The sequence below is a fragment of the Hyaena hyaena genome, unplaced genomic scaffold (assembly GCF_003009895.1).
Source record: "Hyaena hyaena isolate Hyena2069 unplaced genomic scaffold, ASM300989v1 scaffold_142, whole genome shotgun sequence".
Lineage (NCBI taxonomy): Eukaryota > Metazoa > Chordata > Mammalia > Carnivora > Hyaenidae > Hyaena > Hyaena hyaena.
In genome coordinates this window covers 934,562-961,971 of record NW_024080774.1, presented here as the reverse complement: position 1 = coordinate 961,971, position 27,410 = coordinate 934,562, and the positions used below count along the sequence as shown (strand labels likewise).

General features: G+C 40.8%; 1 pseudogene; it reads right to left on the bottom strand.

Moving 5' to 3' along the window:
- Positions 1-19,742: 19,742 nt before the first annotated feature.
- The window catches only part of LOC120235970, a 91,438-nt pseudogene continuing 83,770 nt past the window's right edge, over positions 19,743-27,410 (bottom strand).

Genomic DNA, 27,410 nt, shown 5'->3' with positions numbered 1-27,410 from the left:
TAATGGCGGCCCCGAGTTCATGGTGAAATAACATAGCTCCCACAAAAGGACAGAGAAAGTGGACTCCGTAATAGCTATTCTTAGATGTGCCAGCTCACAAAGGGAGACAGGAAATCATAGAGAGATTACGAAGATTGCTTTATGGCGGTGGCCCTATAATTACCCTGGTCGAATAGTCCCTTCCCACCTTTTGCTTCTAACTGAAACATCCAAGTACATGAACTGAACACTCACTGCTGAACTCCATCTTCCATCAAAGCCGATTGAAAATGCCGTTTTGTTGCTCTCGTTTGCAGAAAGGCCCTGCTGTCAAGATACTTCTATTGCCTTTGCACTTCTTGTGCTAGGAATCACTTCAGATGAAAAGCTGCAATTATATCCATACGAGTGTAGAATGGGGGCAAGGTAAAGAGGGACGCGCACAGAAATACCTGCTTTCAGTGTTGCCTTTGGGATAATCATTTTGTTTACCTTGGAGATCATTGTGAAAAAACAGGGGTTAGTTATGTAAGGAGGCAACTTAATATTTATCTGGTGGTCAAATTCAGAAAATTCTGGAAATTCATGCTTAGTAAGAAACAATTCCATAAACATATACCTCTCCTCCTTTAAATTCCAATGACTAAATCTGTTAATTTTCAGTTTGGGTCGATTTACATCTAGACCTCACTGGTTTTGTTCTAGGCAGATAGCTACTGTGGAAAGAAGAAAAAAAAAAAAAAAAAGAAAGAAAGAAAAAAAAGGAAATGGTGGCTTTGCAGTAGTTATTTGTTTGATTTTTAATATTTTCTTACATAATGCTATGCGCTAACTTGTAAATCATTTGGGAACAGAACTAAGATGCCCATCCACATACATATATCCCCTTATTATTTATTTAGAAAACTGTCTAGCATTAATGGAAAAGATAAGGTATAAGGGAAAAGAAGATAAAAACTTGTTTTCAATCACAGGAAGGCTATAATTCAATTCACTCTTTTAAGTATTTTGAGAGGATATCATACTCTGTGTCAATATATTGCAATTAAATTCTGTTTCACTGACACTATAATTCATTTATACTAAGAAATTTCTGATGTTTCCTTAATTGATTAATCCTGTATTCATTTGAAATGTACATGAATTACTTTTATTTATATTTGAAGTGCTACTGACTGAGTTTGGATTCTCATTTCTGTAAGTGGAGATGTATCATTTCATTACAGCCACAAAAATTTATTGGTTTGCAGCAATGATTGCACGTAGGGCTGAATCCCTTAGTCTTTACACTCTCTGTAGCTGGGGTCGATTAATGATGGTCACAGACTTTGGGTAGTCATTCTTATCAAGAGATGGAGTCTATTTTCCAACCCCATGAATTAGGACTGACACAGTGGTTTGCTGTCACCAGTAGAATTCAACAGTGTCATTCTTTCAAGCCTGCACTTCTGCTCTCTCTGAACACTGCCGCTGTGTGAACAATCTCACGCTAGCCTCCCAGAAGAAGTGAGATTCAATAGGCAGACGCACAGCCATCTTAGCTGTCCCAGCTGAGGCCCGGAAAGATTACTGATCGCAGAGCAGCCACAATCAACTCGGGCCATCTCAGCTGAGCCCTGCCCAATCGTCAGCCCACAGTCACATGAGAAAATAGACAGTTGGTGTTTTAAGCCATGAAATCTTGAGTAGATGACTGTGTAGCAGTGGGTAATTGAGAGCCTATTCTCTACCAAACATAATGAGAAAGTTCATCACAAAACGTATCTATGTAAAGGTAGAGAAAAGATAATGACGCTAATCTCAAACCTCAGCTGATGTAGAAATTACATTTATTTCCTGGTATTTGCTCTGTTCTTTTAGAGGAAGATAATTTGTAATATTCTTTGTTTTTAAATCTGATCAACAGATTGGTCAGAGAAACCAGTGTTTCCATGATGCCAAATGTCAAGCAGGATTTGTCTTGTCAACAGTTTATAGGTAGTAGCTACGTTAGAGAAAATACAAAAATTATTTGTATCTGTCTCATTCTTAAAAAGGCACATATGAATAGTCAAAGGGTGTCCGATGTGAAAGGGGTGAGTATTTCTGGGGACATATCTTGATAAATGACCTGACTTTGAAAATCTATTGAACATGTGAGACTAATATGGCTCTTAAACTACTTTTCCCAGCCCCTCTCTAATTCCAGTTGTGTTTTATGTTAGAAGTTACAATCTAGGGGCACCTGGGTGGCTCAGTCATTTTAGCGTCCGACTTCGGCTCAGGTCATGATCTCGTGGTTCATGGGTTCGAGCCCCACATCGGGCTGTGTGCTGACAGCTAGCTCAGAGCCTGGAGCCTGCTTCCGATTCTGTGTCTCCCTCTTTCTCTGTCCCTTCCCTGCTCACGCTGTGTCTCTCTCTCATAAATAAAACATTATTATTTTTTTAATTAAAAAAGAAGGTACAATTTGAATTCAACATTGCACAGCGTGGCCATGGACACCTTTAATGGTGATTGTCCTGGAGGGTGATGGAGCTCATGTTCTAATATTGAAAGAAAGATCAGTATCTCCATGGCTGTCAGGAAGGAAAGTCTTCCCTGATGTTTTTCTTCAAGATCCAATTTTTTTAAGATTTATCTGCTGAAATTGTAGCTGTTCAGCAGTGCATGAAGTTATTCATTTGAGACTTCTTATTCCTGTGGCTTGGAGCAGGATGGTGGTATTTTGGCTTAGCAAATGCTATGTATGTACCTGTTGGACATTTCAAATGTAGAAGCGGAATTCCATAGTAGGTAGGCATTTCTGGTTTGGAGCATCACGGTCTAACCCGGCAACTGCCAGGATGAATTGGATGTGAAGTGTACCAAAAGTGATGCACAACGCTTGTTGAGTGAAACAGTGAAAAAAATCTGCTGTAAACAAAGCTTTCTAGCGTCTACATCTCTTTTGTTGATCTCTTCTTTCTACTAATAATTTTCTACCAAGTCCATTGTTTCTTGAGGTACAGACGTTGCCTTCGTCCTCTCTCTTTCCTTGCCCCCTCCCGTAGGCACAGTCTTCTCAATGTGGCTCTGAAGCTCCTGCCAGCATTGGCTCGGGGGAGCTCCATACCACTATAGCTCATATATGTTACCGGCTTTTGCCAGTGGGTGTCCATTTTGTGACACAGCAGAGGTTGGGGATATGTTTGTGGTTTTCTGTTTGCGCTGGCTGCTCTCCCCTATCCTGGGAACACTCCTGGGCTAGCTAGAGCTGGAAGGGGCCACTATCTCAGTAGACATCAGGCAACTGCTGGGCATGTAAATGAAGTCAACAGAGTGCCACAGAATTCCCCGGCTGAACCAAATCTAAATCCTAACCCACAACTCATGAGTGAAATCACTGCACTGTATTTTAAGCGGCTGAAGTGAGGGATGTTTGGTGGTGGCATTATGGCGGTACTGCATCACCTATTGTTTCTCAGGCTTGCCCCTGTTCGAATGACAACACAATGAAATCAGCACCCTAGAGTGCAGAAGAGAACTTCACCTTGGGTGTGGGTGTGGAATCCATCCATTGTTGGTTGATTTAATCAACTCGAGTATATTATTATAAGTTAGGTAACATTCTCTGCTCCATCTTATATTAGCCTGCTAATAATTATAATAATTATGTTAATATAAGAGGGATAGAGTTCAACTGTGTTTCAGATCACATGGTTTTAACAGCTGCTTCACCAAGATGACAGGTAGGTTATCATTTTGAGGCTTCCTTGTATCAGTCCATCCGGGTGCCCTATGGATGAAATCAACTGATAGAGCAGGAAAGTCTCTTAAAACTCTTCAAGTCTTCTTAATAACACCAAGAAATTGTCCGAATATTCAAAACCAATATGGAACCCATGTTGTTGTTACTTCTGTTCTTTCCAGAAGGATAAAGCGATGTATAGGACTTTATGGTATCAAACAGCAGTAGGACCTTACTTTGGAACAAAGGAGCCCTGTGTTACATGTGCCAGCAAAATACTTTTATTGTTTTGGGAAATCTGTATAAGATCCTTCAAACCACTGAGCATCAGTGTTCTCCTAAAAAATGGAGTGATTAATGTTACTTCCAATAGAATGTTGCTTTGAGAATTAAATCCAATGATACATTCAGATTGCTTAGCAGAATACCTGGAAGACGGTTAACTGTTCCATAAATTAAAGTTATTATTATTATTATTACGTTTATTTCTAAATTCAATTAACATATAATTTAGTATTGGTTTCAGGAGTAGAATTCAGTGATTCATCACTTACATACAACACCCAGTGCTCATCCCAACAAGTGCCTTTCTTAATGCCCATCATCCATTTAGCCCATCCCCCACCCACTTCCCCTCCAACAACCCTCATTTTGTTCTTTGTATTTAAGAGTCTCTTATGGTTTGCCGCCCTCTCAGTTTTTATCTTCTTTGATTTTTCCTTCCTTTATCCTATAGTCATCTGTTTTGTTGCTAAAATTCCACATATGAACAAAATCATAGGATATCTGTCCTACTCTGACTGACGTATTTTATTTAGCATAATATCGTGTAGTTCCATCCACATTGTTGCAAATGGCAAGATTTCTTTTTGATCGCTGGGTAATTTTCCATGGGTAATATGCTGCTATAAACATTGTGGTCCATGTGCCCCTTTGAATCAGCACTTTTATGTCCTTTGAGTAAATACCTAGTGGTGCAATTGATGGGTCATAGGGTAGTCTATTTTTAATTTTTTGAGGACCCTCTGTACTGTTTTCCAGAATGGTTATACCAGTTTGCATTCAAATCACCATTGCAAGAGGATTTCCTTTTCTCTGCATCCTTAACCAAGACCTGTTGAGTGAGTTGTTCCTTTTAGCCATTCTGAGAGGTGTGAGATAGTACTTCATTGTCGTTTTGATGTGCATTTCCCTGATGATCAGTGATGTTGAGCATCTTTTCATGTGTCTGTTGCCATGTGGTCTTCTCTGGAAAAGTGCCCATTCATATCTTCTGCCCATTTCTTCACTGGGCTGTTTTTTGAGTGTTGAGTTTGATGAGTTCCTTTCATATTTTGTACCCTAATCCAAATATCTTCTCCTCTTCTGTAGGTTGCCTTTTAGTTTTGTTGATTGTTTCACTGTGCTGAAGCCTTTTATCTTGATGAGGTCCTAATAGTTCATTTTTGCTTTTCTTTACCTTGCCTCCAGAGGTATGTCTAGTAAGAAGTTGCTGCGGCCAAGGTCAGAAAGCTTGCTCCTGTTTTCTCCTTTAGGATTTGATGGTTTCCTGTTATTAAGATTGCTTTCTGCTCATATAAGCCTGAAAACTGGGGAGCAGCAGTGTATAGAGAATAGCAGGCGTGTAGAATTCTGATGAGCTGCGCAGAAGAGTCATGAACACAATGTTTGTGACATAGGGACTTGCCTCATTTTGAAAATGGTGCAGATGATTTTTTTTAATCCCAACAGACTCATGCCCAAAGGATAAGAGGAAGCACAGTGAGGACTGAGATGCCTTGTTTGTAATAGATGAGAAAATCTGCGGGAAAGTGATCATCCAGAGCAGTATTGAGTTAGGCTAACTAATCGTACAAATTACAACGTTCCAGGCAATGTACCATGGTACCAAGTCCTTAGTGATTTTTGGTGTCACATGAAGCCTTTAGGAACTATGAAATCACCAACTTTGAGTATATTTTAAAGAACAATTTCAATGATGGAAATAATTACACATTAGGATAATAGCTTTCAATATAGACAAGTGAAAAGAAGAAAACAGAAACTCTTCTTTTCAGTGCATAAATGTTTTGGTGGATTATCTCCCAATCTTTCTGGACATTTAAAGGAGAACCACAAATTAAATTCAAAATTATTTCAATGAAATGAGTTTTGGTTTTGGTTTTGGTTTTTTAAGAAAACAAGGTGTTACTTCATTGCCTTTGACAGAGGAAGCTGAACAATGAACTCTGAGATTCCAAAGACAACATTCCAGTAAAATATCAAAGTTCTTGTTTGTACCATTAGAATTGTTGTAATAGACTTTGGCATTTCTGAATCCTTCTTCTACTGAAAAGTGAAAGGAAAATGTGAGCAAGTGTCTAACATTAACAAGGTTATATTAAACTGCCCTATATTAGTAGGTTGGAAATATGCTGATGAAATTAACAATATCTTTTATTTAATGTTTATTTATTTTTGAGAGAGAGGAAAGAGAGAGAGAGAGAGAGAGAGAGTGAGAGAGAAATCATGAGCAGGGGTAGGACCAAGAGAGAGGGAGTCACAGAATCTGAAGCAGACTCCAGGCTCTGAGCTGTCATTACAGAGTCCATTGGGGCTTTAACTCACAAGCTGTGAGATCATGACCTGAGCCACAGTCGGACGCTCAACTGACTGGGCCACTCAGGCGCCCCAACAGTATCTTGAATAAAAAAGAAAAGTGCATTTCCTGGCCTATCAGAGAAGAAAAACCCAAGTCAGAAATTTACCTTGGTTTTAAGTTTATGGACACTCTGACTTATGGAAGGGATATGCAATAATGATCTCATAATGCTTCATATCAGCACACTTCACAAATCCTTGTGGCAGAAACAGACTTGATTTCCTGATGCCAGTTTTAATTAGTCACATAAGAGCATCTTGGAAGCTTCATAGTAATATCCAGTCATTGTAGGTTATGGATCCAAAAGGAGGTTGAACACAGTGCAGAGTGACCCTAGCTGACAGGCTGCTGGAAAGCTCCATAGGTGATGGCTCTTTAAGGATTTAAGGTTGGCGCCACATCCTGGATTGAAACAGATGTCATGAATTGAAGTGAATTCCTGGGGCCCCATAAAAAACAACATCTTTCCCTGGACTCCCATAGGCTGGGTCATGCCAGACATTCCTGCGGCCCTTACCTGATTTAACACCCAACAGCTCAATGAGCCAGCTGTGAATGTGCACACGTGCTTCAGTGGATCTGGACTTGGTCATACGCAGTCCAGGACAAGGAAAACTTCAAGTAGGTAAAATTGCTAGCTAACCACTTCCATGAATGAAACCCTAAGCCGTACTGAGAGAAGCCTACTTATCTTCACCACCTGTGCCTTGCAGAAGACACACAGTGATGGAAGAGAATGCCTGAATGTGGCAGAGACATGCATTTCTTGCAATGCGTGTGCCAGAGACATGAATTTCCTTTCCATTCTCTGTGGGATGTGTTTCCAAAGACACAACAGAAAATAACAGTGATGAATCAGTTCCTGGCAGAGCCGTAAATCTTAACACAGAGGAATGACTGGTAGCCTGCCCGATGACAGAGGGATTCCCCTTCAAATTATTGCATTAGCTCAGATTTATAAACAGTTATTAAAAATACAGAGGAGGAGGTCCCAAACCGCCAGCTTTCAACATTAAGAACCAGAGAACTCATAATCATCCATTTTATTTCCTGGAAAAGACCCCCACTTGCCATATATTAATGAAGAACTCACTTGAGTCACTCTCTGTTATCAGCACGTCATGATTTTGGCACTTCTAATTGGTGCTCACCCAGTAAATGGAAATTTCACCTTTTTTTGTCTTCAATCAGTCAGATGACTGATTTCTTGCAGAAATATATACAAACATTCAAACTATGGGTTGATAGCAGTGGCTTAATGGGATTTCTCATACTGTATTCCAGTATGTCACTGAGGAGCCCCATGTTTTATTTCCAGAGCATGCTGTTTTCTCAGCATATAGAGATAGATGCACGACAGATGAGTGAGAAAGAAATTTGGCTACTTCCCTGTCCGCAGATTACATTGCCTGCCCGCCCCACCCTCCCCACCAGCCGGCCCTTCCGTTTAGTTGTTTTTTTGATGTTGTGGTGTTCACCCTAAAGGAAAGATTTTATTTATTTATTAATTTCTTTATTATTTTATTATTATTATTATTATTATTTTTGATGGAGAGAGAGCAGGGGGCGGACAGAGAGAGGGAGACGGAGGATCTGAAGCAGGCTCTAGCTCGACATGGGTTCACATTCATGTACTGTGAGATCATGACCTGAGCCAAAGTTGCATGCTTCACCAACTGAGCCACCCAGGTGCCCCTAAAAGAAAGATTTTAGTGCCAACGGCGTGTCTGGTTCTGGGCTCTGAAAATATATGTGGCAGAAGAAGGTAGCAGGTGAGGTCTTCATGGCATTAGCATCATGGGCTGCCAGTGACCAGGCATCAGCCCTTTTCAGATATGAATCCTCCAACTTACTTGTACTCTTCACACCCATTCTGGAGTTTTCCATTCCTTTCCTTGCTCCACAGTTTAAAGTTAATCATGATTCAATGGGGAATATCTGGGAAATGTCCATCCATCAAGTGAGATGATGAGGAACCTTCACTGAGGCAGCGTTGGAACACGTGTTGATGCATCTAGAAAAGGCGGGGTCCTGCCGTTGAAATAATTGAACGTCACAAGATGGGGAAAATGAATGTAGGGCTGTCAGATTCCAGAAGGCAGGTCTAGATCTCAGAGGCATAAGTCACCAGGAGGCAGAGATAACAAAACAGGAAAAAAAAAAATTCTAAATGTGCCTCTGTTTCATAACGAACCTTCATTAATATCATTATGACCTATGTCATCAGTATTCCAAAAAAATATTGGTGTTTGCTCATAACAGTAGTTTTAATGCCTTTCATGCTATTAGCCACTTAAGACATGTTCAATGAGTACTCTTATTCTTTATGTTGCTATTCTTATTATTAATTCAGAGTGTTCTTAGATATTAATAAAGACTTTGCAGACACAGATCATCTATCACCTGCTCACTTCATTATCGTCAGTACTAAGCTTATTCCCGACACGGTAGACACTACACTCAATAAAAACAAAATAATGAAAGCAACATGCTCTTTCTTGTCTGATGGTTAAATAAATATAAAAAGACACTGGAAACCATGTAGAGAAAGCAGGGTATAATTATATTAGGAACCACTGTGAAACAGTCACTAATATTGAGCAATATATTTAGTCCCGACAGAGTTTTCTGTAAATCGAAGTAGGCCTGTTGCCGGCTTGCACTGCATGTTGAAAATTGGAGACATTCACAAAGATGTCAACGGGGTCCCTCAGGAGGGTCCCACGTGTTTCTATTTTGATGCGCCAGACACCAGAAAACACCCAAATGACTTTTAGAAGAGTGTCAGGGCTAGGGACGTATCATTTCAGTCTAACAGTATATGCAAATCTTTCTTTTCCTTTAATAAAAATGGATGTCGTATAGAAAGATTTCCTCCATTAACTAGATACCTTAGAGCAATGACTATCTGATAAACAAATATTTGGGTATCAGTATTAGTTTATAGTCTCCTTTGGATATGGGTATTTATATACTAATCTGGGTATGAGTAAGCTGGTCTACAGACTTGACTGGATATAAACAAGCTAGTGTATAGTCTCCACTGGGTATGTGTAAGCTAATATCTATACACTTCAGTGGATATTGATAAGCTAGTCTATAGACTCTAATGAGTATGAAAAAAAGCTAGTCTATACACTTCACTAGGTATAAGTAGTTTGTAGACTCCACTGGGTATGGGTAAGCTAGTTTATAGACTTCACTGGGTGGTATAAGTAAGGTAGCCTGTGGACTTCTTTCATAGAAATAGATCCATTTACATGGTGGGTGTGGGTGGGAAATGCACAAGTGAACGTGACAAGTATCAGGATGAGCTAATATTCTTAGGAACAAACACTCAGATAATAAAAAAAAATCACCAATGTTTGTGTACTGGATGCAGTCTTGCTTCTGCTTGCCATGTGCTCTGATAATCACCAAGGCACAGAATTAAGCATAAGAGAACAACACTGTAACTGGTGCTTGCTCAGTTTTAACGACTCAGAACCACAAGCTACTGCCTGATTCACGTAATAATAATCACAGAGAAGACAGTAATATTACAAGGTGTAATGTGAAGTCCTTTGGCCAATGGAGAAATTTGTCTCAATGTGTGATTGGTTAGAGAATGATTCTTAGAACTCAGAATGATTAATAGTGTTGAGGGTTTAGAAAGACATAAGCAATATTGGACAATCAAATTTGATGATTCTAAATAAGCATAATGCTAATTCAAAGTGTTAATAACGTACAAGGGTAAATTTGAAAACTCAGCTACCTTTTTAACGTAGGTATTCCACCATTTTTGTTTTTAAAATATCTGTAATAATTTGGCCAATACTTTGTTTAATGTTTGTTGATTGTTGAGAGAGAGGGACAGAGCACAAGCTGGGGAGGGGGAGAGAGGGAGACACAGAGCCTGATGCAGGGCTCAAACTGTGAGATCATCACCGGAGCCGAAGTCGAATCCTCAACCAGCTGAGCCACCCAGGCAATCCTGATCAGTACAGTTCTAATTTTGATAATTTTAACTAGATAGCAAGTAATGAATTCAGTCATTTTAAAGTCACATATTTTAAAATTCTTCTTATGTAGGCCGTAAAAAATTATAATAGTTTGGGATTAGTCTTCCATGATAATACGTCAGTGATGGTTCTTAGCTCACAGTTTTTTTTTGGTTGTTTTTGTTTCTCTGCAGTTAACTGCTTTCTCTAACTGACTAAGAGAATATTAGACATCATAAATGTGAAGAAACTAATTACATCATTGTCGGGGTCTAAGGGAAAGTCAGGAAAATCTGACCATTTATTTCCTATTTCACAAATGTTTCCTAGTAATTAAGTGTGTTCCGTGGCTAAGTCTTGTTGAAATGACAAGTTATTTACACCTCTGTTTTAGATGAGTGTCATCGTGGCATTTTAAACTCCCCAGCTTTTTAAGTTTTAAGACTTGCTAATTGTGTAAGCAGCCAGGCTGCAGAGTCCATATGGATAGGCTCCAGGGATAACTCAAATGGTCAAGAGTTTGTAATGCAGCTGAACAAAGACTTTGTTTTATATAATACTACATCCTGGGCTCCTTAGTAAAGAAATTATTTTTCTATTACCTGCTGCAGAAAGATGGAAGTTGTTTAAAATACAGAACACCTATTATATGCTGGAATTAAGAGTCTTTTATGGCATTAAAATATCCCATGGATGGAGAGAGTCCAAATCACTGGACTCAATTCACGGCTTCACTGAACCCTGACAGATCAATTTAATATGTGAACATCATTAATGTCAACATTTCTCATGCAATTTAAGGCTCCCACCATATGATATAGGGGCCCAGTCAGGAATTGGACTTGGAAAGATAGTTTTAAGAAAAGCCATTAAGACTTAGGAATATGAGAAATTACAGTGGTTAGTAAAGTAGTATGAAATATTCTAGAACATACTCCATTTTAAAGATACCAGATACTAAATATGGAGTGAAATTTACTACAAATGAGGTGGACAGGTATAGATAATTGTTTCAGAGCTCACACCTGAGATTTACTGCGTGTATACTCCATCTAATACATATGCAGTACCTATAGATTCATCCCTAATCCCCTTTCTTTTTCTACCATCTCATTTCTTGTGAAGAACAGAGGCAGTCACAGCAACATGGAAATCCATTAGAGATGGATGGACCCTGCTTCTTAGGCACTGAGTCCTAAAATAACATTCCTTTTGTCTTTTCCATATGCCTGAAGAACAAAAACTAGCTATTTAGACCCATATGTACTTTTTCAAATACAAAGACAAAAGGCATTCATTTTATGCAAATTAATATAACCATTTCTATCAAGTTCAAAAAAAAGTAATAATTTTTACCTCTAATGTTTTCTACTTCAAGGAATAGGTTTTTAAATCATACAGGTCTTTGATCTTGTAATCAAAAATCATAAAAAGAATGCATCCACAAAGGATTTGACTTTCGGTACTCTGGGTCTATTAAAAAAATAATAATGTTAGGGGCTTTCAGTCGATTGGGCATCCACCTTTGGCTCAGGTCATGATCTCACAGCTCGTGGGTTTGAGCCCCATGTCAGGCTCAGACTGCTTTGGATTCTGTGTGTGTCGCTCCCTCTGCCCCTTTTATATGTAAAAACCATATAACTCACCTCTAGAAACTGTGAAATGATGATTATGGTGTGAATGACTTACATTTGGGGAGGTGACTTCTCCCAGACTTCATTTCACCTGGATTTTCTCATTCTTACATAGTCGTGATATCATCCTTTAGACATTCTTGCACACAAAATAATTTGAGCTTTCTATCAGAGAATAACGGTTATTCTGTGTTTAAAGCTCCCCATTTCAGAACATTTTTATTGTGGAGCCATTTTTAGTAGATGCTACACTTTTAATCATATAGTTATTGAGATGTTATTTTCCAACTGGAATGATGAGACAAATTTTGAATATTTTTCCCCATGGTGCTTTCCTTTGCCTTGCTTAATAAATGAGATGTCAATAATGAGAGATAGGGTTGTTATTAATATGCGTGCGCTGAAGGGAATCCTTCTTGGTTTCAGCCTGTTTTAGGGGAGAATTACAATCCAAGAAGTTCTCAATGAATAAACAAGGGCCATTCAGCAAAGCCATCCCACCGCGACGTCACTCAATCTCCTGGTTAGTAGTACGAGATTATGTCTGAATTTTCTTCTGTCAATGTTTAGGCATCAGTGAGACTGGAATGTCACCAGTGGGGCTGCAGAGAGAAATGGTGGACTTCGAGCATAGAGGAACTACGCTTCAGGTAAGGATTTCTTTTATCTGTTCACCTTTATGCTGCCCCACATTTTCAGCAGGGACAAACTAGATTTCTAGCCAAGAATTATCATGACGCCACCTTGGTTTTCATAAAGGTGGGATCTAGTTAAAAGGAGATTAGTTAAATTGAAAATCCAGAATTGTTATGTTAGTACATGTTCCCTCATAAGGAATCACTGAAATAACGCTCCATACATGATGGAAGCACTGCTATATATCATGTGTTTGTATATATTGTATATATTACATGCACACATATAATATGCCCATATATTATATACACGGTATGTATGTTATATATTGTATGTGTGCAGGTATTTCTATCTAGATCATGTATATTATATGCACAATAATACATGTCATGTTTGAACATCTGTATGATATGATTATATGTCATAGACTCTGGGTCTGGAGTTCTCTCTGGTCAATCAAGAGAGCAGATGCAAGATTGAAATGAGAGAGAGGCCAACCTCCGGAAGGAGAAAAGAGCCCTGAGGAAGGGTCCTTGTTCTGTTTTGATTTGGATCAGAAGGCTTACAAGCATGATGGGCATGCACAAAGAGACACTGAACCGTCAACATTAACTCATGGTTGCTGGGATAATGGGGTGTTTAAGTTATGCGGTGTTAGGGGTTTGGGTCTCTGGATGGAAGGTTGTTTACGAGAGACATGAGGTGCCACCTCTGTTTACCTAAACTGGCCTAGGGCTCAAGAAAGACGGAGCATGCTCCCTCAGGGTCCACAAGGCACCTTTCTTTTGCTAACTGACTTCCGCTCCAGACAACTTTGCCCTGCGTCACCTATTTACCTATTTTGGTCCTTCCTTCCTGTGAAAGCAGCTTTCTGCTAGTACTCAGCAGCGGCGCGGTGGTGGTTCCATTGTTGTGAACACCTAATCTTGTTTACCTTTGGATGTTTTCATCCTGAGATTTCCTGTTCCAATACCTTTGTCCTATACTGGGGGCCTTTGCTACATTTACCTAATCTTGTTTACCCAGACTTGGGGATGTACATCCTATGGCTTTCTAACTCTTTATGCCTTGTTCACCCGTCCATACGAGCCCAGGGACTTCCTGAGAGTATTGCCCACAGTTATATATACAGATATATATGTATTCATGATACTGAATTCTACCTGCACCAATATTTTAAATTTCCTTTGGTGTAATGTTTGTTATACCTGCTTCTGTTTAGGCTTTTTTTTCATTTTGTTTTCTGTCTTCTTTCAATTTCGCTTGCTCTCTTTTTGTCCACTAATTCCAGTGTTTTACGATGTAAGTGACTCAAAAACGATAGGATTTTCAAACCTAATTGTGTAAGAAGATTATAAAAGAGCTATGGAACTTACTATTTTAAGGTTTTTTTAAAAATGTTTTATTTATTTCTGAGAGAGAGAGAGACAGACAGACAGACAGTGTGAGCAGGGGAGGGTCAGAGAGAGAGGAAGATACAGAATCTGAAGCAGGCTCCAGGCTCTGAGCTGTCAGCACGGAGCCCGACGCAGGGCTCAAACCCACGAACCGTGAGATCATGACCTGAGCCGAAGTCGGACGCTTAACTGACTGAGCCCCCCAGGCGCCCCTGGAACTTACTTTTTACATAATATTGAGAATTTGGGTTTGGTTATTTGATGAATTACAGTTAAGCCAAGCCATTGTTTCATTGGACATGGAAACATGTTTCTAGCTTCATTTCAGTCTTTGGACTTAATGGATGAGAATCTGGACCATTCCCCTTATGCTGTACCTGCTTTCACCTTACGAATGCAGAAGATAGAATATTAAATTATCCACCATATCTGCAGGTGTGGAATATTCACAGGGTAACCTTCTTAGATAGCCAGCTATATGGAGTCATTAGCAGTTTACATGAAAAATCTGTATGTTCGCTATAAAGAGTGTTTTTGCTTTATTTCGTTGCTTTTTGTTTTTACATGTGCAATTCATCTTAATGTATAGGAGAAGAGTTCTCATTCTGTGAGAAGGTTGCATGTCCAAGAGTTTGAAGTAAACTTCACCTTTGTGAAAGGCATGTGCTTAACCTCAGCCTTTTACTTGAGTAGATCACCAGCCATTTCCTTTATTCTCTGTAGCTTGTGTAAGACTAGGATTAAGGAGGATCATAAACCTACTAAAATCCAGTTTGAAGTGGCCGGCTGAAAGCGAGCTTAGGGATTGTGTTGTGCAATTGTTTTTTTTCTTTTCTCTTTGAAATGTACACATAACCAGTCGGGCCGTGTTCTGCCCTGCAGTTCTGAAGCTTGAGGATGGAGGTGACCCCAAGCTCTTCCTGGTGTAGCAGGTCAGGAGGTCCATTGTGTCAAAGAAGAGCCTGGTCTTTCATGTGTGGTGCTGTGTCAGATTGTGAGCGTTACTGAATAATTACTGAGGCCTCAGCAGTAGGTGAAGAATGCTTTAAGTCATATGTACCACAGTGAATTTAATTTGTATTGTTGCATAGGGACTATAGGTCCCGGTCTAAACCTTAGAATACTGACGCCAGTGTGAAAGGAAATGAATATTCACAGATGACAAAGTGAGGTGTGCGTTTCAGAAATTCACCTAGTTCTCCGTCCCCTTCCCCAAGTGCTACTCAACAGTGAGATAAATTTTTAGAATAGATTTTTTCCCCTCTTGCTACTATTATCATCGTTCATGGCAGGGGTGTTTCAAACTGGTTTTGAGATTTTTATTACTCCTATGGGGGATACGAAAGAAAAAAAAATAACTTAATGTGATTTTGTCTGTCTCTTTTCCAAACATGCTAACAGGTTGCTTGTGAAAAGGGTTCCTAGTTGTAATACCATTTTGCTAGGGTATGTTATTAGCGGTTGATGGCGTGAGGTGTTCATTTCTGTCACAGTCAGGAAAACCAATCACTTGCTGCGTTCTCAATTTAACTTAAATCTTACGATTTTATGTTTTGAACAAATACCTACCCAAGTTCTGGTACTCACCCTCCCCACTGACAGCGGATGCCTGGTGGCTGTGATTAATACACACAGTGATGGCCCGAGGAATGCATTAAGTCAGACCTTGACTTGAGGATGGCAAAAATCACTTTAAGTGTAGTAAAACTTCCCCATAAATTTAAAAATATGAATGAAAATAAATTATATCACAGAGCCAGGTAGTTTGATTTTTTCCACAACAACACAGGTTCTTTTTATTGCCTTTGGTATATAGGCAAGAATCCGTCCTTGGGGAAAGACATAGATTTTGACTTTTTTACTAAACTTAATGAAAGAGGACTTGAACACCGAGTGACCTACTGTTAGCTGAGATGCACCTGAATCCTGCGAGCTCTTTGAGTATTTCTTTTCCAGTACATCTGGGTAGGTAGGCAGCAAACTCACTTTCTGCACAAATGGCTTTTTTTTTTGGAACCTGGGATTGTATTGATTGGAGAAAAGCCACAGATGCTGATTCCAAAGAGCACAGGAAAGTCGCATCTCATGTGAGGACATCCGTGCAAAACGGTAGAGTCAGCCTGCTGCATGAACGTGTTGTTTATATTCCCCTCCAACAAACGGCTGTGACGACTTCATCCACGACTATTCAGTGTCACGGTTATGTTGTGATCTCCTGAATGCCAGGGTCACTCTTGCAGCTTCACGTGAGATAACACCTCAAAACATGTTTTCTGTGCATGTAAAGCCTGGGCCTACACTGAGGGGACGGGCTGGCATGCTCCTTGGGATCTCTCCATCTGCTTTCCTCAGTCCTCCTGGCGTCTTCTTCCTTGTGGCTGGCGAGGCTAACACCAGCCATCAGTGATACGGAAGGCTGATAGGGCTTGCGTTCTTGGGTCTTTTCTACTTGATTTCACTTTCTGCCTGTTGTTGCTGCACGTGATGTCCCCCTGTATCAGCAAGCCAAGCATCCTCAGATTCAGTCTCAAGGCTGCGGAATTTTACCGTGCAGTCAGCTCTGGAGCCACTCCCCAGAATAGCCACGCCCTCTGAATCCTGGTACCCACCCACCCCCGAACCCCCCACTCCTCCTCTCTACTGGGGGCTGCAGCTGAAAACCAATATTTGGACCTATGGGCTCATAAGAATGGACCTGATGCCAACCTGGAATGGAGCCCACATGCTAATGCCTCCGTGTACACCTAATTTACTCAAACGTCCTGTGCTCCTTGATGACCCTAAAGAAAGCATTTTCTCAGTTTAATGCATGACAGTGAACCCTACAGAGCTTGAAAATTCAAAGGTTAAAGGGCTTATGCCTCACATTTCAATAAAGGACATCTGTTTAGCCCTACACAGATAATTGTTGCTCAGTCAAGGCTTGAAAGTTCTTTGAAACATATGGGAAGCAATCGATTTTATTTTTATTAAAAAGGATCCTTTTAAGATAAAAATGACTAAAATACTGTCCAGAATACACACACACACACACACACACATTTTATTAGTGTGACATAGGTTTGTATTATTAAATTACATGATAAATATTTGGCAATCATGCATAGAAAAACACCTCGAACGTCACAGTGGTCCAAAATGTGTGCCTGTGAGTAGCACCTGCCATGTCAGTATCAGGAAGGCACAGAGTATAATAATGTGTGCTGCGGTGATTTGCTTTACAAACTTCATCGCTGTCCATTTGCAGAATGCTTAAGTCCCACTACAACATGGCGGGAGGGCAGGATGTCTGCTTGTCCTTAGCAGGGAACTGGCCAAAGCCCAGGAGCCAATACATGTTCGGGGCTCCCTTGTTTCCTCCTTGCCTGAATCTCATGAGACTGTGATCCTGTGTCTGGCCCTGTGTGTGACTCAGGTTTCCCACATATCTTTTCATGCCTGTTCAGTGCTGGTGGCATTCTTCCACGTTGGACACACTGGTGAAACGACGTTAACACAATGGGTCATTCCCACACCCGGCTGGACATCCTGGTTAGCTCCCTCCCGTTAGGGAGGTCCCCACTGCAAAGCTCCAGCCCAGAGGGAACGCAGTCGGATTGCTGAGGAGAATCACAAATCCAAATGTGGGGACAAGGACCAGCGTCCCATTTGGGAGCTGGCTGTGGTTTAACTCATCCACTTGTCCCGGGAACTCCTCCATCCATATTGGCCGTTACCTCTTGTCTCCTCAGTCTGCACTATTAGTACATTGGCTGAAATGCTTGAGAGAGCATTCCAGGTTTCCAGTCAAAATGTGCTTTTGGAGGAGTCTGCGCAGCCGTCTCCTGGAAGAGATGGGATATTCGGAGAGACCAGAGCAATCGGGATATGGTGTAAGCCCCTTGCTTTGGATTCAGACCCCAATTCCAGTCTTGACCATGTGTCCTCCCAGAAAGAACATTCGTGTCTCATTTTCTTTCTCTACAAATTCCACCTTACCTCAGTGTGTTCCTATGAAACGTGCATTGAATGTAAAAAAAATTTTCGCCACAGAACACCTGGGTGGCTCAGTTGATTAAGCGTCCGACTCTTGCTTTAGGCTCAGGTCAGGACCTCATGGTCGTGGGATCGAGCCCTGCGTCGCTGTCAGCATGGAGCCTGGTTGGGATTCTCTCTTTCCCTCTCTCTGCCTTTCCCCCAACTTGTGCATGTGCTTACCCACTCTTTCTGTCTCAAAATAAATAAATAAGCATTAAAAAAATTTCGCCACACATAGGCATGGATCCTGGCATGTTCCTCCAGCTGCTGAGTAGTGAGGAGGTAGCAACAGACGTTGTGCCTAATGAAAATCCGAAAATGAACTGAATGTGAAAGATAAATATGTGCTCGCCCAGCCAGTGGAACAGAAGTATTCTGGACTAATAGCTCCCTCTCCTACATCAAGTCTCTCACCCTTCGACTACAGCCTAGACCTTCAGAACATTCTCTTGAAACATGAATCATTCATTTACTTTTATTGATCATCTACACTAGGTAAGGCATCGTGCTATTCATCAGGAGTATCATTTTTGGGGTGCCCTGTTGGCTCATTCGAACTCTTGGTTTCAGTTCAGGTCATGATCTTGCGGTTCCTGAGTTCAGGACTCACGTCAGGCTCTCTGCACTGACAACATGGAGCCTGCGTGGGCTTCTCTCTCCCTCACTCTGCCCACCCCTTCTCTTTCTCTCAAAATAAGTAAATAAAAACATTAAAATAAGTTTTTCAAAAGTTATTTTCACAGTAACTTTTCACTCCTCAGTAAATATTAAATTTGGGACTCACAAATCCCAATCACAGATTTAGGACTTTAGGTGATAAGCTAAACAATTTTTTTAACAAGAAAAAATGAAATACAGTATATAATCTCTTTCTTTTTTAAGTACTTTTTCACTTTCTTAAGGTTTACTTGGTAGTTGTAGGTCTAAATATTTACTGTATGTTTTTAATGGCCTTTAAACTCTGAGTTTTCTTTCCATAAGTAAGTTCCTCTAGGCGCATCCATTTGTATTTTATAGAAAACCGTTACCTTTAGGTCACAAATTGGAAGGTAAATAATTTGCAAATTTTACAAAGATAATTTTAAATCTCAGGTAGCCTCCTTCCCAAATTGCAACTACTCATTTAGTCTGTTATGAAAATGGAAACCGAAAACAATTGCATCAACGTATCACTGTGTAGGGGTGCCTGAGAAGCTCCTACGGTTGAGCATCCAGCTCTTGATTTCAGCTCAGGTCGTGATCTCACAGTCCTGAAATCAATCCCCCAGAAGGCCCCACACTGAGTAAGGAACCTGCTTAAGATTTTCCTCTCTCTCTGCGCCTCTCTCCCACCCTCTCTAAAATAACTATTAAAACAAAATTTTATTTCTATTTTTATTGCCTTTAACGTTGATTTATTTATCTTGAGAAAGAGATAGAGAGCGAGCAGGGGAAGGGCAGGGAGAGAGGGATGGAAAATCCCCAGCAGGCCCCACAGCTGTCTGCGCAGAGCCCAACATGGGGCTTGAACTCCCGGACTGTGAGATCATGATCTGAGCCAAAACCAAGAGTCGGAGGCCTAAGTGCCTTTGGCATCCAGGCACCCCTACAAATAAAATTTTAAATGTATCATTGTGTCAGAATCTGGTGACTAAGAAATCTCCCAAAGCTCAGTGAGCCATGGTTACTGGGAGGCTTAGAACACTAGATAGGCTTAATTGCAAAGTATTTAACAGGAGGCCACAAACTGTGTTTTCCTATGAGGAGTTAGGAACTGCTGATATCATTTACTGATGCATCGAAATGGCAATGCCTCGTGCAATTGTTGCACAGAAACCCCAGGCCACCTCCTCTTCCTCTCTTGATTTGATAAGCTTCCACTAACATAGCCTGACTCTGCCCTCCAGCTACACAGGCAGCCAATAAGCCTTACCGGTCTCCTGCCTTCTGTACTCTGTTGGCAGCTGCCCTGACCCATGGGCAGCCGGTAGTTCCAAATGAGTGTGCCAGGGACAGCGCCCCACCCCAGTTGTAAATCTTCACCAAAGGAGGTGATCCAGCCTTGGCTTTCCCTCCCAAGTAGTTTTGTGCCAGCCAGTCAGAGACCGTGGCTTTCAAATCAGCTACCATCTGATCTGAGAATGCTTCGTGAGACTTGAAGAATCAGCATCATTCATTGTTCATACTGCTTTTTCTACAGCATATGGAGCATATGTTGATCCAAGTAGAAGTAGATCCTCTGAATCCTGAGACACATACACAAAATCTCTCAAATACATGACACTTGGCCAGAGCCTTTTCCTCTGCCATCATCAGCATGGCCAATGAGCCGCCAGGCAGGAAAGAAGAATTTGCAGCTGTCACCATGCCATGGGGCTGGATGGATACAGTTTTGAGTTTGGCCATCTGGTCCACCAGTGGAAGGGTGAATGCCCTTACCTTTGAGAGCTGTATCTGCTCCTGGTTCTTTGAAGGGGACATCGTCACACAGGAGTCCTTTGTCCCATGCCTTCTTGGCCAGGCTGTGAAAGCGCAGCATGTCCTCAGCCCGGTCCACTCAGGAAAGTGCAGAAGCAGTGGCCAGTCCATCTGCAGAGTGGTCTGTGGCCTCATTGGTGCAGAACTCCGCCAGTGCGGGGAGCTGAGACGATAGGAAATTCAATCTGAAATTAGAGATTAAAGACAGTTGTTGACCCAGAGTCTTGGCCTTATTGAGGTCGAGCATCATTTTCCTTACTTTCCTGGAGTGGTGAATGGGGACGTCAGGCAGTAACAGCACCACTGCATCCCACTGCCCAGAAGCAATCAAGCCACTGCCTGTGGTTATGGTTGGTTGGCAGAGATGGAAAGCGTGGTGACAGTGGGAGTAGACTTGTCTCAGAAGCCAGCTCCGAGCCCTGCCTCTCCAGCCACATGGCCAGTTTTTACTTCCCGTGTAGCTCGGCCATAGATGACCCCATCACCAGCCTCCTTTGGGACATTGGTTGATGCACCAAAGCCAAAAGCACCGCTCTAACCAAACCATGCGGCATCAAGTCCTCTGAAGTGCATTACTGCAAAAGTGGAATGTGAACACCAGCCACCACCACGATGCTCCTCTTGTTAGGTTTGGCTAAGGGTTTCCTTAACTTGTTCTCGGAAGCTGGGGCAGCCCTTGCTTAAAGGAACAGCTCCAACATCTAATAGAAAGTCTGAGGCCCCATTCTGATGGACTGGCAAGACTTTTAAATGTGGCAGGACTAGAATTTATTTCGGAAGCAGAAGAAAAAATAGGGATACTTGAAGCTCTGACCCTGTTTTTTTTTTTTTTTTTTTTTAAGTTTACTTATTTTTGAGACAGAAAGAGACAGAGTGTGAGTGGGGGAGTGGGGAAGAGAGAGAGAGGGCGACACAGAATCAGAAGCAGGCTCCAGGCTCTGAGCCGTCAGCACAGAATCCAACAGAGTTTGAATTCACAAACTGTGAGATCGTGACCTGAGCTGAAGTTGGAGGATTAACCAACTGACCCACCCAGACAGCCCTGTATCTGTGTTTTTTTTTGTTTTTTTTTTTTAATGTTTATTTATTTTTGAGACAGAGAGAGAGCACAGGCAGGGGAGGGACAGATGGAGAGGGAGACACAGAATCCGAAGCACGCTCCAGGCTCCAAGCTCTCAGCACAGAGCCCAACATGGGGCTCAAACACACAAACTGTGAGATCATGACCTGAGCCAAAGTCAGATGCTCAACCAACTGAATCACCCGGGTGCCCCTGAGTCTGTTTTATGCACAGACTGTTTATAGAACTATTTAAATATGCTCAATTTTGGAGTCAGTCTCTGTACTGACCTAACGCTTTTGAATATTTACCAATCTGTTGTAATTATTGATTGACCAATTTAATAATTGGGAATGATAGCCATACTGTTCCTTATAGCCTTCATTCTGGAACTACTCATTTCTTTTTTTGTCTTTCTCTTTTTCATATATTAAGTGGGGCAAAATAAAACAGCTGGAATAACCTGGAACTATTTGTGTCACAAATCCTTCCCAAGTTCTGCATTCATAATTCCATCCTGCCATGTATATGCGCGCACGCACGCACACACACACACACACAAACACAAATATATACACACACTCATCAAAAGTTGGTGGTCAAAAAATAAACGATGGCTATTTCTTATTCACATACATTTTTACTCAGGTGGAATTATGAGTAAACAGTTTGAATCGACACTGAAGGCTCTTTCATTATTGTCATTTTTCTTTGAGATTCTATAAACCTTTCTGATAATTACTTTTTTCCACTCTTTGGATTCTTTACTTCTGGAGTTCTGGGTGACAAATTTGCTTTCTCTTCATTTGTTTGATACATATATCTGGTTTCTGTGCTACCGTAAAAATGCCAACTGAGGTGTTTTTTTTTTTTCCTTCTGTGAAGAATTTTTGCAGAGCTCCAAAGGAAATACAGGAAACACAAGATAAGCTACTGCATGAAATAAAATTCATAAAAAGCCCTTCCCGAGTGGTTCTCGGAGGAGCATCCGCTGCTACTTTCTGCAGAATGCCAAGTTTATCTCTTTGATTCAATGGTACGAGCCACCCTCCAGTTTCACCCTGCAGATGTAGGATAGTTTACTTTTCAAGTCGGTCATAAAACACTGTTTATAAAGCACTTAGCTACAGTGCACCATGCAAAGAATAACATGATAAAACACACAGAAGCCCTTTTTTAAGGAATTTGATTTTTAAAAGCATCACAGCACAGTGAATAATTCTCAAAAATCTGCCTTGTAGGATTCATGGTTTCAATTAAAGAACAATTTCAAGGGCCAACACTCCAAAATTTGCCAAAATGGGCCAACTGCTCGTCTCCTGTCCTATTGTTTTTGATTACTGGCTATTGCTGTTCCGTGTTACAGTTGTAAAAAGAGAATGATTAACACCAATTGCTCGGCTAACATGTTTCCTCATACATTAGCCAGTCGTCCATCAGTGAAGTAGTTGAAAATTAAGTTTGTAACTATGAACAGCAGAATTAGTAGGTATGATCTAGGTAAGAGCTCCACAAAGATTTCTCAGTGGTGTAGCCATTGACATTGGGGCTGGATAATGCTTTCTTGAGGGACTTGCCCTGTGCTCTGCAATGTATTGCACTGTATCTCTGGCCTCTTCCTTTCGATACAGGTAATTTTCCATCCCTCGTCTGAGTTGTGATGACTGAAAATGTCTCCAGACATTGCCACCTCTCCACTGGGAAGGAAATATTGCACTTGTTGAGAAACACTGGAATTCTCCATTTCAGGATTGTTAATTTACTATGTTAAACCACCCTGGGTGATTTCAGTATGCAGCCGATTTGGTGAATCAGTGACCTATTCCTTTGTGGCTCAAAGTCTGGTCTCCAAAGCTGGAGAATCCCGTGGCAGCTTGTTAGGAATGCAGAGTGTCAGACCTCCTGGATCAGAATCTGCATTCTACCCAGACCTCCAAGGCCTATCAGTGAATGTCAGCTCTTTGCAGCACCTTTTTGCCATGAGCTGTGGTTGGGCAGCGTATCCGCAGAATTTGAGTTAGCCTGCGAGGGCTTTTCTCCTCACAACCAAGTTACACCCAGCCAAAAAATGATTTGACTTTAATCCATTTGGAGTGTGGGGATATCAAATAATGGTAGGAACACTATGGCATTCATTGATAATGAAAATTCTATAGTCACACATTGTCTGTTGCTTCAATATTTCTGAGTGGCCATTTGATAAAAAGCATTTACATTGGCATAAAAATGAATAAGTACTGTACTCTCTAATACTGTCTTTAAATTAACCCATATTTGGAAATAACCTGCAAGAATGAGAAAGAGAGTTAAAAGCCGCCCCGTGCTAGTGGATAGATGAGTAAAAAATATTTTGTGAACTGAAGGAAAGATCACACAGCCATGAAAATGTGTGGGTGTGTAAGGAAGCCAGTGTGAATGAAATAGAAAGAATAAGCTTTGTTGTTTAAAAATGAGATTGTGCACTTTTTTTAGATTTTTGTTTTCATGAAGTTAGACCACCTACTAAAATGTGCATGTGTTTCTAGTATCCAGGCAACCTTAGATACAGTGTAATTTTCCATGAGGCTTAGAGGGCACAAATTCACGTGCCATTTTCTTTTAAATAGTTTTCAATCTACAGTAAAGAGAAATACAATGTAAAGGTTTCAAGTGTACTCAGGTGCAAGAAATAGGAAAGAGTACTTTGTCTATAGAATCTGATGTGTTTCCAGAAACAGGTACTTTGACTATTGAATCAGATGTGTTTCTGGGCCTCGTTTATGCTTTTGTTTATTTATGTTTTCATTAGCTGAAGTTTGCATGTGGATAACTTGGGTGTCCCGGCTTTCAGAATCTTGCTGCAGTTAATGTGACTTTTTGAACTAGGTAGACTCTCTGAGCCTCTACATCCTGAGTCATGAAATAGGGATGTCTATAACAGCGTCGTGCAAAGGTTATTAAAATTAAAGGGACATTTACACACGAAACTTAATGCAGTGCCTGGCAAATTAATCTCACTTAATAGATAGCTGGTGTCATTCACATCGTTTCCATTTATATCATCAACAAATTCATACGTGAGAAGATAATTGTATGGTCAGTGCCTTCTGTTTTACAGATTTTCACTGTCAGTGTTTTGTTATCATTCATAAGCATTAATGGTTTACTACGATGTATTACTATGTTAAGCCACACTTATTAAACTTCAATTTATAAAGATTTAATGAAAATAATGGAAGAATACCCACTGATATTTGAATTACTGTTTGAAAATCTAGCTTGATTACACACTCAAAGATAAATTTATTTGTTAGAAGCCCTAATTGAAAAGTACGTCTGCACAACCCATTTTTCATTAATGTAGACTCCAAAGTATTTCTCTGTTTCTTTTTTTACTGTGATTACATCTAGATGACCTAACCTGTTGGAATTACTTAAAACTCTAGCAAACCAAGTCCTTCACAACTTCTCTATGCTATTTTCTTTTCCCTTAGAAATGTGTTCAGGCAAAGAAGGACAAATATCATATGTTTGCACGTATAGGAGGATTAGGAGGAACGTAACTGAGGAACAAGGGGGAGAAGAAGAGGGGAAATGGTGGGGAAAAGGGAGAGAGGCAAACCATGAGAGACTCTTGAATGCTGACAAAAACTGAGGACTGATGGATGTCGGGGGGAGGAGGGATGGGCATTGAGGAGGGCACTTGTGGGGATGAGCACTGGATGTTATGTGGAAACTAATTTGACAATAAACTAGTTGTAAAAAAAAAAAAAAAAGAAAAAAGAAACAGTGAAAAAAAAAAGTGGAAAAAAAAAAAAAAAAGAAAAAGAAATGTGTTCCTGACAGAGTGCCTGTGTAGCTCAGCTGGTTGAGCGACTGACTGAGTTTCAGCTCAGGTCACGATCTTAGGGTCATGTGATCAAGCCCTGAGTTGGGCCCCTCTTTGAGTGCAGAGCCTGGTTGAGTCCCTCTCTCTCTCTCTCTCTCTCTCTCTCTCTCTCTTCCCCACTCATGGTCTCTCTCTCTAACAGAAGGAAAAAGAAAAACTAGTGTGTTCGTGGGGAGATATTAGCACCATACTGGTGTTCAGTGTCTACTTCCTGTAATAAAGCATCCATTTCCCCCAAGATGAAGATTCCTCTCCTGTACCTGAACCCACAGCATGTGTGGGCATCCATCTCTGCACATTTGCTTCACCCCTGAGGACGTCAGGGCAGGTGGAAGTCATAGTGTTCCTCCCCCTGGCTGTGCTGTAAGTAACAACCTTTCCTTCACCTCTGACCCGAGATCTCATGTCTTCTGCCAACATCCATGAAATGGTGGCCGGGAGCTTGTTGACTTTCAAGGAGGGAAAAATCTAAAACGCTTCAGTTCTTGATATGTGTAGGTGTCAGCAGCCTTAGATACTAAGTTTGAGAGGCTTATATGGCACTTAGGAGTGAGCATTCTTAGTATTTAGAAGTTTCACTTTGTCACAGTATTCTCTGTTTCTCTTGGCAAAGATTTCTTTTTTAAAAAGTATTATTTATTTATTTTGAGAGAGAGAATACATATGAGCACAAATTGGCAAGGGGCAGGGAGAGGGAGGGAGGGAGAGAGAATCCCAAGCAGGCTTCACACTCAGCGAGGTGCCCAACACGGGGCTTGATACTACAACCATGAGATCATAACTTGAGCCAAAATCAAGAGTCAGTCACTCGACATACTGAGCCACCCAGGTATCCCTCTTTGCAAAGACTTTCAAATCCACTGAATCTGTGTTGTTTTCTACTACTTCCATTTTTAGATGATTTTTAAAGCTTTTATTTTTAAGTGATCTCTACACCCAACATGGGGCTCAAACTCACAACCCTGAGATCAAGAGTCACACATGCTTTACCAACTGAGCTAACCAGGTGCCCTTACACTACTTGCATTTTTCATTGTAATCATCCATAATCAGCTCCTTGGTTCTTTGTAAAAAATTGTGTGTGTGGGTACATATATACATACAAACCAAGTTTTATATTTTGTTTTCTGCAAATCAGAGGGATTTCTTTTTATTTTCTTCTCAATACTAATTAAAGCAGTTCTTAAAGTTAGCAGTTGCACATTAGGCTAAACAAGGAGCATTTTTTTGCAAATCCCAATGCCTTCCTGGAACAGTGTGACAAAATCGCTTATTAAATCTCCTAGTGCAATTTTTAATGTGTTTCCAAAGTTTATTTTATTTATTTATGTTTATTTATTTTGAGAGAGAGAGAGAGCACGTGCTAGCTCATTCACATGAGCAAGGGGAGAGGAGAGAGAGAGAGGGAGAGTGAGAATCCGAACCAGGCTACACACTCAGTGCGTCCCTGATGTGGGGCTCCAGCCCACGAACTGTGAGATCATGGCCTAAGCAGAAATCAAAACTCAGATGCTTCACTGACCGATCCACCCAGGCACTCCAACGTGTACCCAAATTTTAAAACCACTGGACTAAATTTGCAAAATGAGATGTTCTTGCCATGCCTCACTTGTGTGCTTCTTAAACTTTAAGACATGTACAGATCACCTGGTGATCTTGTTAGGTTTTAGACTGTCATCGTCTGGAGTGGTAGCTGTTAATTTGCACCAAGTCTGCAGTTGAAGCTATTGTTCCCGCTCTAAGATGAAACTTTGAGAAGCAATATCATAATGGTAATTCCGGCCAAAGAAAGTTAAAGCAAAGTTATATATGTATAAAACATGACCCAATAATCAAACATTTCACCTACAGAGATGTAGAACATGCTTTTTAAATGACCTGTTTTTGGTAAGAGCACTGAGCAAAAATGGGAATCTAAGAAAAAGAGAAAAGTCTCTATGCCAGGAAGTCAGTAAATCGTCACTGCCTATCTAATGCTTTGAGTTTTGTTACCTAAATCAGTGTCTGCTACAGAAGAAAGCTCACAGAA